At 40.0% G+C, this 19,383-nt stretch overlaps 1 protein-coding gene and 1 pseudogene across 4 annotated transcripts in view; both read right to left on the bottom strand.

Moving 5' to 3' along the window:
- PAK2 (p21 (RAC1) activated kinase 2) overlaps positions 1–19,383 on the bottom strand; it is a 138,064-nt gene that overhangs the window by 76,832 nt on the left and 41,849 nt on the right. The window lies entirely within an intron of this gene.
- On the bottom strand, positions 881–1,727 carry LOC308241274 (large ribosomal subunit protein uL1-like; annotated as a pseudogene). Its single transcript has 2 exons — positions 1,707–1,727; positions 881–1,465 (listed from the first exon to the last, which is right to left on the bottom strand). The product of its transcript is annotated as a large ribosomal subunit protein uL1-like (transcript).

Genomic DNA, 19,383 nt, shown 5'->3' with positions numbered 1-19,383 from the left:
GATCTCCAATGGGGTGCAGGTCAGCTACTGTCTGAGGCCACCCAGCAGGAGCTCCAGTGAGAACTACAGTTTTTCTCCTATTTGCTTGGTGTTTGGAGGTTTTGGAGCTGTCTGACCAGAGCTGCAGTTTGTTAGGTTAAGCTGCGATAGGGCAGGCCATTTATATGCAAAAGCCGCTGCGTGGAGCTTGGGTGGGTTTGTAGATTGTGCGGGGCGGGGTCTCAGGGAGTCACTAGGCTAGGGCGTGGCAAACAGAGATGGCTGCCAGTCAGCCGTCTCTGTGTCTCCGAGTTTTCCCGTCCCCATGTCCCGCGCCCCAGCGCAGTAAACAATGATTGCTGGGCGCACCTCTGCAAGAAAGTCACCCTCACTTTCCGACCCGATGGCAGACTGTCCAGCTTCTCCCCGTAGGAGTTTGGGTCCCCAGCGTCTCCCCAGAAACTGGAGTTCGGAGTAATCGGGAGCTTGTCTCCCTTTGGGTTGAAAAAAGCAGTGCACCCAGTCGCCCGGCGCCAGCCCGATTCACGTGCCTCCGTACCTCAGCTCTTCAGCGCTTGTGCACGTCTCAATGCTCTTTTCTCTTTCCTTCTAGTTGTAGAACTTCCACTCAGCCAGCTTTCCCGTGGTTCTGGGTGATAGACGTTTTGTCTTTTAGTTGTAGTTTTGAAATTGTTGTGCGAGGCAGCAGTTTAGGTGTTTACCTATGCCGCCATCTTGGTTTCTTCTCAATGTTTCTCTCTTATCGATGTTTCTAACTCTCTCTTATCGATGTTCCTAACTCTCTCTCCCTCTCCCTTCCTCTCTGTAAAAAATCAATAAAAATATATTTAAAAAAAAAAACAGAAAAAAAACAAAACACCTCAATGATAAGAGAGAACCATCAATGGGCTATCTTCTGCAAGCCCCCCACTAGGGATAGAGTCTGCAACCCAGACATGTGCCCTGAACCGGGAATTGAACCAGTGACCTCCTTAATGTACAAAGCCCCGATGTCCTGCCAGTTCTTTTCTGAGCAATGACACCAGGAAATTGACAGCTAAATGGATGTTGTGCACAAGCTCATCATCTATCATCTTCATATGACCAATAGCAACTGCCCTACACAACACCTTCTCTTCATCTGGAACTTGTGCATTGACTTTAGCCACCATGCTCTTATTGTGGGTCAGAAAGGAAGGGAACTTGACAGCCTTATTCAGGCCTGGGCCCAGGATTCTGCTTGATTAGAGACTATGAAGCCAAAAAGACACCACACTTCTTGACCAATTTCTTTTTCTTGTTGAATTTCTTCAGCACCTCAACATCTATATGGGGGATATTCATGGCCTTGGCCTCATCACAGTTCTCAGAACACATACTGAGCACTTGGGGCAGGCGTGAACTTAAGCCTGAAAGTGACCATGAAGTATTTGTCCTTCTAAGGGTCATAGTTCTTCAGGCTGATCTGCAGCTCTTGCCTTGGTCCCTGTGCAGAACTTCCTGCATTGCCTCATAGAGGGTCTTTCAGGAGACTTGCTGCTCATGATTCCTCATGCCGCAAAAAAACAGAAAGGAGTGGGTGTGGCCAACTTTTAAATGCAGGTATAATATGACGCCTCACTTCATGCCTGAGCTGTACACTGCCATGGGCTACTGTGGCACCCACGCATGCAACCTAGTAGTACAGGAGAGTTAACTCTGACCATTGGTGATGGATCTCAACTTACCAAATAGATCCTTTTCCTCATCCTGTGTTAGATGATAGTGTGACTGACTTTATATAACTTCCTAGGGCAGTGGTCGGCAAACTGCAGCTCGTGAGCCGCAGTTTGCCGCTCTGTTGACTAATGAGTTTGCCGACCACTGACCTAGACTCTCGATTCCAATAATTACAGGCTGTTGTTGTTCCTTGTGATTAAGCCCCTATCCCAGTGGTCAGCAAACTCATTAGTCAACAGAGCAGCAAACCGCGGCTCATGAGCTGCATGTGGCTCGGGAGCCGCAGTTTGCCAACCACTGTCCTAGGGGAAAATGCAATGATACTGAGCAAGCAGTTACACTTCTATACTGGCTACGACTCATTCTGTGCTTCTTCCCTTTCTCACACTTCTGCTCCCTGGGAATGTACTTTCTATGTAAAGACACATACTTAGTACTAGTAAGCCTTTTCCGTCAAGCTTTACCTTCTGGAGAAACCAGATGACGGAAGATCCTTACTTTACATCATACCAAAAAAAATTATTTTTCAGATGAATTAAAGATTTAACGTGAAAGGCAAAATTCTAATGTTTAGAAAATTATATAGGAGAATATCTTTACATAGGAGAATATCTTTAAGACACAGCACTCTATAAAGGAAAAGATGGATAAATATGACACATTCTACACCATAAAACAGACAAGTCACAAAATAGGAACTCTGCAATAAAAGGTAACTTATAAAATATCCAGTATAAAGAATTCCTATAAAGATATGAGCAAAGCAACAAATGACCCAATAAATAAGAAGCAAATGACACAAACATTCACTTCATAGATGACTTACAATGAATAAATACAAGAAACATGCCCAATCTCATAAGAAAAAGTGAAAATGTAAATCAAGGGCATTAACAGATATGATTTACACCTTCTATATTGGCAAAAATTAAGAAGGCTGACCAAAATTAAGTGTTAGCAAGGATGTGGAGCAAAGAGATTCTTAAACACTACTGGAGAAGAGTAAATTGCTACAACTACTTCAGAAAACAATTTGGTATTAGCTTGTAAAGTTGATCATCTGTCTGTATATTCTGAAACTCAGCAATTTTACTCCTGGATATAAATCCAAAAACTTTGCACATGTGCAAATTATAATATTCATAGTAACACTTGTCATAACAGCAAATGACTGAAAACAACTCCATATTAAGCTAACTATGCTTTGGTAACAAACATATCTCCAAACCTCAATGGTTTAACATAGGTGTGGGGAATGTTCGGCCCATGGGCCATATTTAGGCCTGCGAAATCATTTGGTCTGGCCCTGCCAAGGCATTAGGGGTGAGTTAATTAAATGTTTGACTAAATATAGCAGGCTAATTTTTAAGTTGATAATTGTGTATGGCCCTCGAATGATGTTATAAATATCCAAATGGCCCTTGGCAGAAAAACAGTTCCCCACCACTGGCTTAACACAACAAAGGTTTTACCTGTAGTGGATACTAAGCTTGAGGAAGTTCTCTCTTCTCCTTAAGGAGATTTTGGGATCTAGGCTGCTGCCCACTTAAGGGTCCACTATCTTATTAAGCTCTACCATCTTAACAAGTCACCACCAAAATGGAAAAGGCTGAGGGAGCATGTGGCTCTTGACTGCCTCAGTCTACAGGCGGCATGCCTTACTTCCCTCATAGTTCAACAGAGTCTGGTACATACATGGAAGGCAACTGTTGAATGAATGCATTAGTACAGATCACTTCCACCACTTCAAGATGATTTGTGAAAGAGCATGGCTGTGACTTGACAAATGACATAAAGCATAGTTTCCATGGATAAAATATGAGGTAAGGATAGTCCATGAACTATCTATAGGTCACAAAGAGCAAGCAGGCTTCACCTCATAGAACTATTCTGAATGATCCAGAGTAGCTGGCTGCCACATAATCCTGTATGCTGTAATGGGAAGAATCCAGAGGCTGCATTCCACTTACAGGAGAGTATGAAATCAAACAATCAGGCAGAGACAAAGAGGCAAAACAAACAAAATAAAAACAAAAAAACCTACTTCTCTTCACTTAAGAAAAATTTTAAAATGAGAAAAGTTTTAAGAATATTCCTAAACAGTCTCAAATTGCAGATAGAGGTTTAAAAAAAAATGAACACAAATTTCCCTTTATCCCTACTGCCCTCCTCTCCTTTAATCCCAACTAGATTAAACTGTTAATAACTTGCAATTTTATATTAATATTTGCACTCCTAGCGCATAGCACAAACGTGATACACGTGTGCTCAACAAATGCTCACTAAAATGAACTGAGACTAGGCGTGTAAATAAAGTTATAGAAACAGACATCATCAGGGAATATGCAATAAAAGATAACTTAAAAGAAGAAATGGATCTTCATCAAATTTTCATCATTACATCAGTGATGTGAAGAAAAAAAAATCACAGTATCAAATTAAGATATTTTGGGGAAATGAAGTGTTATCATGCAGGCAGGCCAACCCTGAATGAGAATTTACTCTTAATGTTCAAATTATCTGTCTTCTTTACAATTTTTTGCTTATAAATAAACCATTCTGTAAACTGTGCTACCTGATGATATGTGTGGCCATGCTAGCCACACACAGCTACTTAAAGTTAAATTAATTAAAATTAAGTAAAAATAAAATTTTGTTTCTTAGTTGCACCAGTTATATTTCAAGTACTTAGTAGTCACATGAACTAGTGGCTACCATATTGGACAACACTGTTCTAAACCTTTCTATACAACTGCTCATACACAGTCAGAGGAAGAGTGGTTATTTTAAGTCAAAGACTATACCTAAAAGGTTTAGAACAGGGATGGGCAAACTTTTTGACTCAAGGGCCACAATGGGTTCTTAAACTGGACCGTAGGGCCGGAACAAAAGCATGGATGGAGTGTTTGTGTGAACTAATATAAATTCAAAGTAAAGGAGCGGAGGGGAGAGCAAGAGAACCGGATAGAACAGCCGGAACAGCCGGATCCGGCCCGTGGGCCGTAGTTTGCCCACGGCTGGTTTAGAAACTAAACTTATACTAAAGTTTTCGTTTTCCCCTTAAGTTTGCCTAAAACAGGAGAGCAAACAATTGACTTCTGTACCAACTTGGTTAAAAGACTAACAAGTCAAAAGGTACTCATCTGAATTTAATAGTACAGGATACTTCTCTGAAAAGGAGTGTAACATTATTATATATTCTAATCATTTATATAAACCCAGTTGTACGCTAACACTCAAGAACTTTGTTTTCATCTCTTTGTTTACTTCTCTTTCATTGGACAGAATTACTGTCCAATTTTTAAAGCATAAACTCCAATAAACAGTGATATGGTATTATAAAGTCTTTTCTCTTTCATGAGGATCCTGCAGTCTTTGATATCTGGGGGAAGATTAGTCCCTACACCTCAACAAGGGCAAGATTCAGCTTGTAATTTTGTTTTCCCAGATGAAGTCTGCTAGAACCCTCCTACTAAGAGGGTTCATTCATATGAAAAATATCTGAGCAAAAAGGAGAAAAGCATGATGGACTTCTAAGATACAACATTCCATCAGTGTGATTACAACAGAAAATCCTTTCCCAATGGTCATTTAAAGATTCCCAAATTAATGTCTAGTGATTATCTACTTGACAAACTTCTTAAAGAAGTTATGTAAATAAATTTTATATAAACACCAAAGGAAGTTCCTCAAATGCAGTTTATATTATTTAGCATTATTACATCTCAGCCAATTTTTTCTGTAAAAAAAAAAATACAAAAGCAGCAGCAAGCACCATCATAAAAAGCTTTCCCTCCCTACTATATCCACTACCTAGTAATATTTTGTTAAGCAATTAACACTGGTTCTCTTTATGGGTAATAAAGTGAGTGCCTTTCCCTTTGGTTTCTAGAATCTAAACAAGAGACAAAGAGATTTATATTCTAATTTTAATAAAATAAGCATGTACTGTTTTTGTAAGGAGGAAAAGCAGTTGTCATCTCATTAAAAAGAAACTTACTCATCTCACAAGAGCTCTTTCAAATAGCACTTCTTCTTAATGGTCATAACCTGATAGGATCTCTATTTCTCTGAGCTCCTACAGCACTAACACCATTCACCATTCCCATGCTGGTTACTGGTTTAGTGGCTCTCAATTCCAAATTCATCCTTTTTGCCTACTCTGAGAATGAATCTGGGACCTTTAAGTATTATTCCTTTCCCAGCTGGCACAATGTTAAAATTTATCAGTAGAGGGCGCAGGAGAGACATTGCAGAAGTTTTGCTTCCTGGTTCTAGTGTGCTAGCTCACCAGGCTCCTCCAGCTCCAGGCTTCTACAGGGCAAGGTGGCCAGCCCTTCTACAGGGGCTTCCCCACACTCTTTGTGGAAGGTTCTGTAGCACAGCTTTGTGAACAGCTTTCCCTGGAACCCTAGAGGGCAGATGTCAGCATGGGTGCACCAACACAGCATCACAATGACCTCGCCATTTAGTGATCCACAGCTACACTCTCTCCAACAAGATCTGGATCCCAGCTCCAGGGAGAAGGCTGGCTCCTTTCCTGTGGCTCTATCGACCTTAGCCCTGGGATAGCAGCGGCTTCTATTCGGCTTCTATTCCTACGTTCTAAGGGTTTTATTTACTTATTACTAGCTAATCCCTCATTATTCCATTCTTCTGTTAAGAGTCAATAATTCTTTCCATGTGCAAATTCCTGTGTGGTTTCTTTCTTGATCAGACCCAGAGTGATACAATCCCATCCATTAATATGACACATACTTCCTTGAACTTCAGTCAGCTGGATTCTAACTTTACTTCTCTTTCTACAAGATTATAAACTCCTGGCTACTAGAAACACTTTTCATATTTCTCTGTATCTATCTGACATAGACATAATGCTGTTAATACAGAAGTACCAACAAATGTTTAAACACATACTTCAAATGATTCATACTCTACATACTTTCACTAGTTTAAGGACACTATAAACAAGTAACACATTTTCTAATAACCCACTTTATTTCAGAATTTTTACCACCAAAAGCATAAATAATCAGGATATCATAAGAATGCATTCCTCAGTGTCCACTAGACTATAAGATTGCAAAGTCAAGACCAGCCTGCACACTTAGACCTCCCAGACCTTGTAAGACAAGAAATAATGAACTCCTCATGCTCACAGATTGTTCAAGGCAACAGGGTCGGAATGGGGCTGAGCATGAATGATGCTTATTTTTGCCTAAATGTGAACAATAAGATAAGAAATTATGGTCAAAACAAGGATGTTACAGCCAGTCGACAAATTATTTATTTACAAATAATTATGTTGGAGTTTCAGAGTAACATGGTTGAAAGTATTAAGAAGCTTTATGGCAAGTCTCAAACCTAGCAGAAAGCCTCCTTCAACAAATACAATTATCATCAACACTCATTTTACCTCCCATGAGGAAAACTGGGAGAGATTCAAATTGGCTTCAAGCCCAATTTGGCTTGTTCATGTTACTCAAATTTACCCCCTCCAACTTATCCCAATAAAATATAACTAGCTTGTGTAAGATCTGTAAAAAGTAGTATTTGTTGCCTTGGCTGGTTTGCTCAATAGTTAGAGCGTTAGCTAGTGCACCAAAGTGGGGGGTAGAAGGGGGGTCGAAGCCCGGTCAAGGGCACATACCTCGGCTGCAGGTTCAATCCCCAGCCCCAGGAGGCAACCAACTGGTGTTTCTCTCACTTCGTGTTTCTCTTCATCTCTCTCTCTCCCTCCCTCTCCCATCTTCTCCGTCCCTTTCACTCTCCCTAAAAAAACCAATGGCAAAAATATCCTCGGGTGACTTAACAACAAAAAAATATAGATATGCAAATAGTCAATAAGCACATGAAAAAATACTCAACAGGTTAGCCATCAAGGAAATGCAAATTAAGAGATACCATTTCACATCCACTAGGATAGTGGTCGGCTCGCGAGCCACATGCAGCTCTTTGGCCCCTTGACTGTGGCTCTTCTGGTCTGGGCGAGTCTACCATGGCCTGGGCGAGTCTATTTTGAAAAGTGGCGTTAGAAGAAGTTTAAGTTAAAAAAATTTGGTTCTCAAAAGAAATTACAATTGTTGTACTGTTGATATTTGGATCTGTTGACTAATGAGTTAGCCGACCACTGCACTAGAACAACTATCATAAAAAAGACAGAAAATGAGTTTAGGAGGAGGTGGAGAAATCAGAATCCTCAGACACTGTTGGTGCAATTGCAAAATGGTGCAAGTAGCTTTGGAATAGCCTACCTCCTCCTCAAAAGGTTAAACATGGAGTTATCATTTAACTCAGCAAATCCAGTTCTATGCATATATCCAAAAGAAATGAAAAGAAGTCCACACAGAAACCTATATACAAATGTTCTAGAAGCACTATTCATAACAATCGAAAAATGAAAGGGAGCATTTGAGATCTGGTTCTCCAGCATATATTGTCAGTTTGGCTCAAATAAACTCTTAAAAAATCCTCCAAAAGAAAGAAAGAAAGAAAGAAACCCAAATTTCCATCAACTGATGAATGGACAAAAAAATCTGGTATAGGCACACAATAGAATATTATTTGGCCATAAAAGGAAATGAAGTACTCATATGTACTACAATATGGATGAACCTTGAAAACACTGTGCTAAGTGAAAGAAACGAGTCACAAAAGACCACATATTATATAACTCCACATACAGAATTTACTTGTATGCCCAGAATTAGACTAAATTATAGAAACAGAAAATAAATTAGTGGTAGCCTGGGGCAAGAGGGCAGAGTCTGGGGTCAAATGAGTGACTGCTATTGGGTGCAAGATATCTCTTTGGGGTAATGCAAATATTCTGGAATTAGTGCCGATGGCTGCACAACCTCATAAATATGGTTTTAAAAAACACTTAAAAACCTTTAAAGTTCTGGCCAGTGTTGCTCAGTTGGTTGGAGCGTCATCTCATACACCAAGAAGTGGCAGGTCCAGTTCTGGTCAGGGCATATGCTTAGGTTGCAGGTTTGATCCCTAGTCAGGGCACATGCAGGAGGCAACTGATCAATGTTTCTCTCTCTCTCAAATTAATTTTTTTAAAAAACCTTTAATGGCTCAGTGGTTAAGCATCGACCTATAAAACAGTTCAATTCCCGGTCAGGGCACGTGCACAGGTTGCACACTCAATCCCCATTGGGGGGCATGCAGGAGACAGCCACTCAATGATTCTCTGTTTCTATCTCTCTCTCCCTCTCCCTTTCTCTGAAATAAAAATATTTTTTAATGGTAGAATTTATTACATAAATTATCTCTCATTTCTTTAAATTTAAGGAAAAGAAAGAAACCATGTGGGCAGATGTAGACACGGAGAGCAAGAAGGACTGATGGAAGCAGAGGTAGAGGCAAGGATGGAGGGTTTGCCTCTGGTGAAGAGGGAAGACTCTAAAGAATATGCTGTAGTCTCCTAGAGCACTTCAAAGAGAAGAGTTCTAAAAAGTGACTTGAAGAATGGAAGCACACTGGAATCATCACACAGCCTTTCAAACAGGACTACTCTGAAAGTGACAAAACTATTTATAGTTTTTGCTGTGTTCAGGAAAAGAATCACTTGCATAACTTCACAGCCATCCCTCCTACATTCTATGTTGCTGTTGTTCATATCTGAAAAAGGTTGATAGTCATCACTTTATTTTTTTAAAGAACCAAAGTCTCTAGAACACCTTTTTAAACAATTTTCATTTAGCCCAGCTGCTGTGGCTCAATGATTGAGCATCAACTTATGAACCAGGAGGTCTCAGTTTGATTCCTGATAAGGGCATATGCCAGAGTTGCTGGCTTGATCCCCAGTAGGGGGCATGCAAAAGGCAGCCAATAAATGATTCTCTCTAATCATTGATGTTTCTATCTCTCCTTCTCCCTTCTTCTCTGAAATCAATTTTTTAAAAAAAGACATCATTAATTATTAAAAAAAGAAAAAAAATTATTTTATTGATTTAATAGAGAGTGAGAGAGAAAACAACTTGTTGTTCTATCTATTGATGCATTCATTGGTTGATTTTTGTATGTGCCCTGACCTGAGATCGAACTCACAACCTTGGCATTTCAGGACGACTCTCTAACCAACTGAGCTATCTGACCAGGGTGACATTCATCACTAAAAAAAAAACACAAAAAAACCCACACACAAAACAAACAAACAAAAACCAACCCTGCCTATCTGGATTATTTATTCTGCTGGTAAAATTTCTATCTGGTAAATAGAAAAACATGGGAGTGAAAATGTGTCCTTTTCCCACTTTAAAGAAATTAACGTTCTTGGAAGCAAACAATTTTTTTAAAATGTATTTTTATTGATTTCAGAGAGGAAGGGAGTGGGGAAAGGTAGAAATACCAATGATGAGAAAGAATGATTCATAGGTTGCCTCCTGCAGGCCCCCCATTGGTGATAGAGCCCACAACCCAGGCATGTGCCCTGACTGGGAATCAAACTGTGACCTCCTGGTTCCTAGGTTGATGCTCAACCACTGAGCCACACCAGTCAGGTGAGGAAAACAATTTTTAAAAATCATTTGTTCCTGTCTTTCTATCATAATAACCAATTATCACAACTATCCATGCCTCTCAAAACAGCTTCCTCAAAATTTCTAAGTCACTGCTGCTATGACTTAATAATTGTTACTTATTACACCTATATCCACTCTTCGTCACTCCCAGTCTATTCTTTCCACTGCAGGGAGCACATTTAGAACATATTAAACTTTATCACTTCAGGTTTTAATATAAAGCCATTAATAGTACACCCATGATCAGGCCCCTAACTTTCCAGACTCATTTCTTTGTACTCTTTTCCTCTACAAGATTTAACTTTTTATCCATTCTTAGCCATCTCGGATCTTCCTGGAAAGGCTTCTGGTCAGTGACCAATTATTCCATATGCCTGGGACTGAGGGAGTTTTCCTGGGAAACAGACTGGATCATTCATTCTTTCTGTCCACCACATCCACCTGTCAAACACTTTAAGTACTGGTCTAAGAACTACTTTCTCAGAAAAGCTTCTCTGACACCTCTTTGCTCTCAAACCATGCACATTAGTTTTTTCCCTTTTGCCTTAGCATTCATCACACTGAATTTGCTTTTTTTCCTTTGATATTCTTACTTATTGTTAGAGAGAAAGAAAGGGAAAAGAGGAGGGAGTAAACATCAATGTGAAAGCAGAACACTGGTCAGATACCTCCTACCAGGATCGATCCCAAAACCCGAACTGGGGATCAAACCGGCAGGCAACCTTTCAGTACACATGGATTTCAGAGATAGGAAGGGAGAGAGAGAGAGAGAAACATCAATGATTAGAGAGAATCATCTATCGGCTGCCTCCTGCACACCCCCTAATGGGGATTGAGCTGGCAACCCAGGCATGTGCCCTGAACGAGAATTGAATCATGACCTCCTGGTTCATGGGTTGACGCTCAACCACTGAGCCACACTGGATTTGGTTTTATTTTTTATTTTTTAAAATCCTCACCCGAGGATATTTTTCCATTGACTTTGGAGAGGGAAAGATAGAAATATCGATGTGAGAAAAACACATCCATTAGTTGCCTCCTGCATACGCCCTGACCAGGGCCCAGGGAGGAGCCTGCAACCAAGGCTCTTGACCAGAACTGAACCCGGGACCCTTTGGTCCACAGGCGGGCACTCTAGTCACTGAGCCAAACCGGCTAGGGCTGGATTTGCCTTTCTTGTTGTTGTTAATCCTCACCCGAGGATATTTTTCTATAGATTTTTAGGGAGAGTGGAAAAGAGAGGGAAAGGTAAGAGAGAAACAACAATGTGAGAGGAACACATCCATTGGTTGCCTCCTGCACGAGCCCTGACCAGGGCCCGCCGGGGAGGAGCCTGCAACCAAAGTACGTGCGCTTGACTGGAATCGAATGCAGGACCCTTTGGTCCATAGGCCAAACCGGCTAGGGCCGGATTTGCTTTTTATATGTCTTCTACATTATAAACTCCACAAGCATGGATCCAGTGAAAATTTTGTTGACATTACATCACTAATACCTAGCACTATGTCTAGTCCATGTGGCTAGGAGATGAGTAATTATCTGTTTAATGAATAAATGAATCAATGAAAAGGTTTATCTGTGATGAAAGCTTTAGGGTAGGGGAGACCCAAGAAAATTTGAAGATACACCCACTATTCTATCTTCTTTAAGATCTCTATTTTAGAAAGCTAATTACAATTAAATGCTTCATTTATCCACCATATATTCAGGATAAGACCAGCAGGACATTGAATAGTCTAAATTCTCACTAGTCAATATCGATTACAAGTATTTTTCAATTTACAACAGCTCATATTCCTACCCAGAAAATGGGTTCTAGGCAACAGAAACAATAAGTATGACCTAGCTCATGAGACAGCAAGGAGTAGGAAATAAGACTGCTGAATGGTGTCAGAAAGACACAGATGCTGGGCCATAGGAAGAACCTGGAAATTTGAGAGATTTAGTTTTAAGGTTTTTTAATTCTCATAGTACATAATCATTATAAAAAAAAAAAAAAACAACCCTCAAACCAGAATAAAATCTAAACTAAAAAAATTCATAATTCCACTTCCCAGAGAAACCTACTTTTATATTTTAACACTAGAAGCAGGAAAATGAAATGAAGAGGGAGGAGGAAACTCCTAATAAGCCTCTCCTAATTCCAATATTTACTTAGCACATGTACAATGTGTCACATACTGGAGATCAAAATACTAAGATTTAGTCTCCACTATGAGCACCAAAACATGAGTGGGAAAATAGTAACAAAGGACTACTCTGCAACTGAGATGAGCTGATAGGAATGAGTGGAATGCAATGGAAAAGAGGGCCCAGAGCTCCTACTTAAATGAGAGTAATTAGGCAAAGAAATCAGAATTGGCTTTTAAAGAATAAGAAGGAATCTGCCAGGCAAAGAAAGAGAGGAAGGTCTCTGTATATAGAGGAAACTGTGTGTAAAGAAACTTTGTAATCTAAATGTGATCCTTTTTTTTTTCTTCTTCCCCCATTGGCCTCTACCCAATCACTACACTAAAAAGTGAAACTCAGGAAAAAAAAAAAAAAAGAAAGAAAGAAAAAGAAAAAAAAAAAGTGAAACTCAGAAAATGCTTTAAAACTGCCTGTAAGGTAGGGAATGGGGAAGCAGGGAGGGAACAACAAAAAGATCAAAGATTACTGCCCTGCCTGCTGTGGCTTGGCTGGAGCGTAGTTCCATGCACTGTAGTGTCAAGGGTTTGATCCCAATCAGGGCAAACTCAATGAAACAGGCACACATGGAGAAAAAAGACCAAGATGAAATAGAGTAATTTAAGAAGTAAAGGGAGCAGGGTAAGTTTTTAAAGGATGTAAAGAAACGAAAATGTCAATGGCAGAAATAAAGCTCAATAGGTGATAAAAGAAAAGAAAATGAGTGATAAGGACAACCATTTGAGAAGCTTACACAAAGGACAGAAATGATAAGCCAGAAATGATATGCTAAATAATGTACTTATTACAAGTGTTTTCAGGGAAGAAAACAGAACTAAAGAAAAATAACCACAAATATTTCTGGAAATGAAATAACCAATTCTGAAGAGTGTAAGGAGCTAATATACCAGGCAACATCAATGAACAAGACATGATCTGTCAAAGTATTTCAATAAAAAGAAAAAGGAAAATTCCTACCACAATCAGGCACAGGAAGCTCTGAAACAAAGTGATTAATGCAAGATGACAGAGTGATTATCTACAGAATTTTCAAGGACATTAGTGATCTAATAATTTTAAAATATGTCTTCCAGTTATTCTTACTAAAAATATTTAGCTGAAAATCTATGCTACCTGACATACATGATGAATCTGCTTAAAGGTTAAAATGGAGAAAAATGGCAATGAGCACTGAATCCATCTCAATAAAGTTTAAATAATTTTTGAGAATTTCTATGCGTTTATTTGAGCCAGACTGATGACAATTGCCAGGAAGCAAAATCTCAAATGCTTCTAAATAATTTGTGTTAGCACTGAATGTAATTACCAAGATAAGTCCTGAAAGATGAAGTTAAAAACATGACATGTACCAAAAATATACTAACAATATTCTGAGGTCCCAAGCTCACCATAGAGAGGGAAAAGAGAATAAAGTGAGGATGGATTAGGAGAAAATAATAGCCTTCAGATATAAGGCGAGTCAAAGAATAATTTTCTTTTTCATGCTGACAAATCAGAAGTTTACTTTTTAAAATTTAGATTTATACTTGAATTTATTTAAACTATAAACTAATGCACTTTAAAAACAGGATGTACATAGCCTGGCCAGTATGGCTCAGTGACTGAGCGGGGACCTATGAACCAGGAAGTTACAGTTCAATTCCCAGTCAGGGCACATGCCCAGTTTGGGGGCTTGATCCCAAGTGTGGGGCATGCAGGAAGCAGCCAATCAATGATTCTTTCTCATATTGATGTTTCTATTTCTTGCTCCCTTTCCTCTCTGAAATCAATTAAAAACAAACGCACACAATCCAGTAAGCATTACATAAAATGACAGTAACACGCCCAACAGAATTCATTATAACATTTCTCATAAATGTTTTAAACATTCATTTTGAATTAAAACAAAAATGAACTACACATAATTTATTTTTGATTGTTGGGTGTTTTTTTAAATTGATTTCAGAGAGAGGAAGGGAAAGATAGAAACATGGATGAGAAAGAAACATCTATTGGCTGCCTCCTGCATGCCCCCTACTGGAGATTGAGCCCACCGGAGCATGTGCCCTGACCGGGAATTCTTAAAACTCAACGATAGAAAAATGAACACCACAATTAAAAAATGTGTAAAAGATCTGAAGAGATACCTGACCAAAGATGACATATATATTAAAGATGGCAAAGAAGCACTCAAAAAGAGGCTTAACATCATGCATTAGTAGGGAATTATAAATTAAAATAATGAGATTCCACTACACACTTAGAATGGCTAAACTCCAAATGGCAATGAGCACTGAATCCATCTCATTAATGACACCACTAATGCTGGTGAGGATGTTGAGCAACTGTTGGTAAGAAAGCAGAATGGTACAGCCACTTTGAAATACAATTTTACAATCCTATCTAATAAAAGAGTAATATGTAAATTGACCATACCTCCACTACACCCACAAGCCACGCCCACCAGTCAATCAGCAGCGAGTATGCAAATTAACCCAACCAAGATGGCTATGGCCACAGAGTGAGCAGGAGGCTTGGGTTTCCCCGGTAATGGAGGAAGCAAGCTTTCCACACACCCTGGCCGGCCTAGGCCTCCACTCAAGGCTACAAAGTTTCAATTAGAGAAGATAAATAAATCCCAACAAAAATGGCGGCAGCCACAGAGCAAGCAGGAGGCTTGGCTCTGCTCCAGGCTACAAAGTTTCAATTGTAGAACATAAATAAATCCCAGATACCAGGGCCTCCGCTTGGGTCGCTGGGGGGCATGGCCGGCCTGCAAACCAACACAGGCCCCTCGCCCAGGCTGCGCCATGCCCCAAGGGAACCCTCACCCTGATCCGGGACACCCTTCAGGGCAAACCAGCTGGCCCCCACCCGTGTACCAGGCCTCTATCCTATCTAATAAAAGAGTAATAAGCAAATTGACTGTCACTCCAACACACAAGATTGCTGCCCCCATGTGGTCAAAGATGGCTGCCCCCATGTGGACACAAGATGGCTGCCACAAGATGGTCAGCAGGGAAGGGCAGTTGGGAGGGACCAGGCCTGCAAGGGAGGGCAGGTGGGAGCGATCAAGTCTGCAGGGGAGGGGAGTTAGGGATGACCAGGCCAGCAGAGGAGGGCAGTTAGGGGTGACTAGGCCTGCAGGGAAGGACAGTTAGGGGTGACCAGGCCTGCAGGGGAGGGCAGTTAGGGGCAAACAGGCTGGAAGGGGAGCAGTTAGGCATCAATCAGGCTGGCAGGGGAGTGGTTAGGGGGTGATCAGGCTGGCAGGCAGAAGCGGTTAGGGGCAATGAGGAAGGCAGGCAGGCGAGCAGTTGGGAGCCAGCAGTCCTGGATTGTGAGAGGGATGCCCGACTGCCCGTTTAGGCCCGATCCTAAACGGGCCTGCAGGCCTACTGGGATCGGGCCTAAACGGGCAGTCAGACATCCCTCGAGGGGTCCCAGATTGGAGAGGGTGCAGGCTGGGCTGAGGGACACATACCCCCATGCACGAATTTTGTGCACCGGGCCTCTAGTTATATATAAAACTAAATATACTCTTACCATACAATCCAGCAATCATGGCCCTTGGTATTCACCCAAATCAGCTGAAACTTATACCCACACAAAACCTAAACACAAATGTTGATAGCAGCTTTATTCATTATTGCCAAAAGTGGAGGCAACTAAAATAGCTTTTTGTAGGTGAGTGAATGAACAAACTGTACACTGGAACAATCAAATATTATTCAGTGCTAAAAAGCAATGAGCCATCAAGCCATGAAATGATAAGGAGAAAACATAAATGAATATTGCTAAGTGAAAGAGGTCAAGTTGAGAAGGTTACATGTTATATGATTCCAACTATATGACATTCTGGAAAATGCAAAACTATGGAGATATGGAGGGTGAGGGGGTAAGAAATCAACCAAAGGACTTGTATGCATGCATATGAGCAAAACCAATGGACACAGACAGTTTAGCCATTCTAAGTGTGTAGTGGAATCTCATTGTTTTAATTTATAATTCCCTACTGATGCATGATGTTAAGCCTCTTTTTGAGTGCTTATGCTTGGGGGAAGGGGTGGAGGGGGAGAGATCAATGGGGGGAAAAGGAGACTCATGTAATACTTTAAACCAGTGGTCGGCAAACCGCGGCTCGCGAGCCACATGCGGCTCTTTGGCCCCTTGAGTGCGGCTCTTCCACAAAATAACCACGGCCTGAGCGAGTCTATTTTGAAGAAGTGGCGTTAGAAGTTTAAGTTTAAAAAATTTGGCTCTCAAAAGAAATTTCGTCCTAACTGGTTTGGCTCAGTGGATAGAGCGTCGGCCTGGGGACTCAAGGGTCCCGGGTTCGATTCCGGTCAAGGGCATGTACCTTGGTTGCAGGCACATCCCCGGTGGGGGGTGTGCAGGAGGCAGCTGATCGATGTTTCTCTCTCATCGATGTTTCTAACTCTCTATCCTTCTGCCTTCCTCTCTGTAAAAAAATCAATAAAATATATTAAAAAAAAAAAAGAAATTTCAATCGTACTGTTGATATTTGGCTCTGTTGACTAATGAGTTTGCTGACGACTGCCTTAAACAATAAAGAATTTTTAAAAATTAATAAGGATTGTCATAATTAATAAGAACTATTAATAAGGGATAAGTCAAATAAGATAATTTTAATAAATTAATAGATATATTACACTATACCCTGCAAACAGAAAAAAAAATTTTTTTTAAGTTTCCAAAGAACACTTGCCAAATTGGATTATGCTTTAAATCACAAAGAAACCCTCAATAAATTTAAAACTTATTTTAAAAGAGTATAGTCACTGACAAGGGAAAAAAATAGTGAATAGAACTTTCCTAAATACCTCTTGGGTCAATGAGAAAATCAACCTAGAACTACCAACTATTTGTTTAGTAAGTATAAGAATATCATTCATGTAAATTATAGAGTGCAGCCCAGCCAAAGCTGTACTCAGAGGTAAATTAAGAACACTAAATGTTTTCATTATTTTAAATAAAGGAACTAAGAATTTAATGAGTTAGAAAAAAGTACAACAAAAATTATGAAGAAAGGCAGGAAGAACAAAATAAAGAGAATAGTAGAAATCAGGGAATCAGAAAACAACAGAATAAATCTCAAAGCTGATTATAAAAAAAACCACTAAGTAGACAAACATTTGGCAAATTAAAGTCAAGAAAAATAACAAAATCACAAAAAAGAGATGGAAATAGTCCTGGCCAATGTGGCTCAGTTGGTTGGAGTGTCATCTGCAACACTGAAAGGTTGAAAGGTCAAGGGTTCAATTCCTGGTCAGGGGACACACCAGGCTGCAGGTTTGATTCCTGGTCTGGATGTGTGCAGAAGGCAATAGATTAATGTTTCACTCTTACATATATATGTTTCTCTCTCTCTGAAATAAATTTTTTTTTAAAAAAAAGCATGTCCTCAGGTGAGGATTAATAAAAAAAAAGATGAAAATATATACCAGATTTTAATTTAAAAATATTACATGCATCTCTATAATAAATTTAAGATCTTAAAATATAGAAATTATCAAAACTAACTCATCAATACCTAAAGATGCCTCAAATACTACAGAAGTAACTGCAGGCATTACCATATGGCCTGTTACTCTTATTAAACTACTAGTAAATTTCTATGATATTCTCTATCCTTTTAATAAGTTCCATACACTTGACTAATGTGAGTAGGGTTTTGATTCCTTCTATGCCTTTGGTTATCGGAAAATTTATTATACTAGAGGCCTGGTGCACGAATTTGTGCACAGGTGGGGTCCAGCTGGCCAGCACCCTGATGGGGGCTGATCAGGGCCAGTCAGCAGGGGGAGGGGATGCGGGAGGTTGGCCAGCTGGCCCCGTCCCCAATTGGGGTAGAGGGGGCCGATTGGGGCCGGGCCGGGCCGGCCGGGGTAGAGGGACAGCGGGTGGTTGCCGGGGGCTGATCAGGGCCCCCATCGGGCTGGTTGGCCACCGCAGTGCATGTCATAGCAACCGGTAGTTCTGGTCATTCCACCATTCCGGTTGCTTGGCTTTTATACATATAGATACTCTTATCAGTAGTTAAAAAAGAAAAACCTGATCATCTCCTAAATAAGTGTTACACAAAAACATTTGGTAAAATTCAGAAGCCATTCCTATTTTCTGTAAAGTAGAAACAGAATAAAATAATAAAGAATCTCTCTCTAGCCCTAGCCAGGTGGCTCAGTTGGTTGGAGCGTCATCCCATACACCAAAAGGCTGCCAGTTTGATTCCCAGTCAGAGCACATACCTAGGTTTCAGGTTCGATGGAAACACCTGGTCCCAGTGACGGCGCATACGGGAGGCAACTGATTGATATTTTCTCACTCTCTTTCTTCTCTCTCTCCCTCTCCTTCCTCTCTCTCTAAAGGTGAGGACTTAAAAAAAATCTCTCTCTAAAACCAACAGCTGCCATCATCCTTAATTGTAAAATATCAAAGATGTTCCAAAACAATTATCATCTCTCTTATTTAACCATGTCTTGGAGATTCTGCCCAATGTAATAAAGAGCTAAAACAGAAATAAATATGTTGACTATTGGAAAGGAGACAAAAGTTGCTATTATTTTCACAATGAACCAGGAAAGCAAAAGTAAATAAAATTTTATTGAAATCCAGGGAGATAATAAAAATAACAGTGAACACAAAAATCTAGTTACTTCTATGTATTTATCAGAAACAAAACGAGATTCACATTTCTAGTGATAGTGAACATCAAACTTCTCTGAAGGGTCAATTTAAGACTTTTAAATGCTATAACTTTTCATTCAGTAATTCCACTTCAACAAATATATTCTAAAGTAATAATCAGGAGTAGAAAGATATTCACCATAACATTCTTTATATAAAATATTGGAAATAAGTTACATATTCAGCAATAAGAAAATAATGAAACTAAGGCAGAGCTCTACAATAGTATGTTAGGTAAACATTAAAAAACCATTTTTAGTCTTTGCCAGCTAGTTGGAGG

The sequence above is a fragment of the Plecotus auritus genome, assembly GCF_963455305.1.
Source record: "Plecotus auritus genome assembly, chromosome: 2".
NCBI classification, from domain to species: Eukaryota; Metazoa; Chordata; class Mammalia; order Chiroptera; family Vespertilionidae; genus Plecotus; species Plecotus auritus.
Note: the sequence above shows the minus strand (reverse complement) of the source record. Positions and strands in the feature narration are given on the sequence as shown.